Below are 2,532 nucleotides of genomic sequence, written 5' to 3'. Positions count from 1 at the left end.
GGGGGGGGGAGGAGGGGCAGAGAAACCCCTCCAAACATGAAAAAACAGGTGTGTAGGTTTAACCAAAATACTAAGGCTTGAGCAGGTGTTCTGCTCTTCATACAAATACCAAGACAAACAAAGCCAGTCCTGACTTGACTTGAGCATCAATAAAGGTAGTATGAAGTAGTACTGCTTCACAGCATAACTTAAATAGTTCACGGCACGTTTTGTTTACTGCGGTGACTAAGGTATGAAACTGAGCTAAAGCCAAAGTCGATCACCATCTGCCAAGGTCTTCAGTGGATCAAAATGGGACATGGGTTTTGTGCTCAATCCAGCAAAACTGGTTGTCCAAAAGCTTTAAAAACAGAGGAATTTGTAGAGTTCCCTAAAATGTAAAAAAAGCTGGTATTTCATATGCTGAGGGAATACTTTAGAAGTATTTACAAAGCAGAGAGATGTTGAAGGTAGGAATTCAAGATTTTGCATCAATAGGGGAGAGAGCATTTAAGCTCAACCCATAGGTCGTGTCCCAAAAGTGGGTCACAAGAATATATGGAAAGGGTCATGAACACACTTTGAAGATGGATCAAACTTTAAAAATGGAGTCTCCTTTAAAGGAGAAAAACATAGGAAACAGTGGCTTTACCCTTGCAGGCTGGTGGTGTCCCAGCCTGAGAGGGGCTGCTTTGGGCCCCCCATACCCTCACATACTGGGGGCAGTGGGTCAGGAGGGGCACTGGGTTGGGACTGGTTACTGATGTTTACAAATGGGTCCTGGTACAAGAGGTTAAGAACCACTGCTGTAGAGGGCATTTAGTAATGCAGTATATACAGGAAGGAGTTGACAGCTTGAGGACAGCATGGAAGAAAAGGTTGTCCATCCATTATTTTCTATGCTTTTGTCTTTTTTCTGCATCTTCAGTTTTTCTCCCCCTACTTCTCTTGTCCTTACCTGCAGAATACTTTTGCTGCCAAGCATTCATTCTCTATCAAACCCATTCCACATCCCATCTTCCACACCCTCGTTCCTGATCACAACACAATGCTCAACTGTAACGAATGGACCTCCCCTGGACTCCAGCCCCCAGTGGTGTGTACACAGGCTGTGATACAGTCCTTAGGCTCGCCACTTGCAGTAGGTAACTCGCATGGATCCAACCACGTATGAGGGGTGCTGTTCTAGCAAGGATGCTGAGAGGTTGAAGATCAACATACTAAACAAAAATCAAAGATGACCCATGAGGGTTGCAATATACTGAGCCAAGCTACTGTCATTTCCAGTCTTGGTTGATTGGTGGCTTCACCATGTGGACAGTTTGCATGGGTTAAAACTTAACTGTTACAGACAAGTAGGGACAGCCCCAAATTACCAGGCATTCCAAAGTCCAGGGGTTTGTGGTTATCTTATTAATACAGAAACCACAAGTTGGAGATAAATCAGTAGGGGTGAACACAAGTGTGGGACTGCATGAAAATTCAGGGGAGACTTTTTTTTTGTTTGTTTTTTTTAGAATGGGACAGTAGCAAAAAACAAAAGTGATAGGTAAAATATAACAGCCAATTTATTTATTAGCTTTATCCTCTCCTTCTCTTACACAACATAGCCTTTGACAATGTTGTAACTTAACCCTGCCTGCTGAAGACCAGCCCAAAAAAAAAACATCTTACATTTCTGGAAGGTACTGAGATCCATTCAGGCTGATGGACCACAAAAGGAAACAGCTCAGGAGCAGAGGAGCAACTACTGATAATAACCTCCCATGTTTTCACTGAACTTGTGCTGCGCAGATGGTAGTAGCAGGAGGTTGTTTTTGGACAATCTTGCAGATCCCAATAGAACATTAGGGAGACGGCAATCCCTTAGGAATGCAAGGACCAAGCTACTGCTCAGAGATTTACAGGTCAAAATCATCTCCTTGAATTGCCCCTGGAAAGCTACCACAAGCCATAGAAGACATAGGAGCACAGGAATAACCTGCTCCTGAAAACCCACCTCTCCCTAATGTGCCAAACATTTTAACTGGGTTCATCACCTGTGTAAAACTCCAATTTAAATATACATCAGGAAGTCCCCAGACCTCTTCATATTACTTGCTTAGAGATTCTATACTACAATATGGGAGGAAATCAACTAACTTCCCTCTCCAGCCATTTGTCTGTAACCCCCAACTTTTGTGCAATTCCTGATCACCATTTTTTAGCTTCCCCCTTTAATCCCCAATTCCACTTTGTGGATGTATTATCAACAGTAAGATTTCATCATTTTCTATTCTGAAGTGAAAATACTGGCATATGTCACTCTTTTGGTTCCTGATTGCCCTTTTATATGCTCAAATGTGATCCCATTAAGCCCCTTTGCCCAGCTTGTGAACTGCTGAAAGGGAGCTTTCACTCATCTCTTTCTGGAAATAAGTCCTTCATCTGGAATTACCAAGACATTGGTGAGGGACATCTCAGCTATGAAGGCAGCAACCTTCAGAATCTAGAATTCTGTAAAATTTCAGTTCCTAAGGGAGACGGGGGAGTGGATAGAAGGTGAGCATTTTG

This window comes from Gavialis gangeticus, unplaced genomic scaffold (genome assembly GCF_001723915.1).
Source record: "Gavialis gangeticus isolate Ggan-Ray unplaced genomic scaffold, GavGan_comp1, whole genome shotgun sequence".
Taxonomy (NCBI): domain Eukaryota; kingdom Metazoa; phylum Chordata; order Crocodylia; family Gavialidae; genus Gavialis; species Gavialis gangeticus.
Note: the sequence above shows the minus strand (reverse complement) of the source record.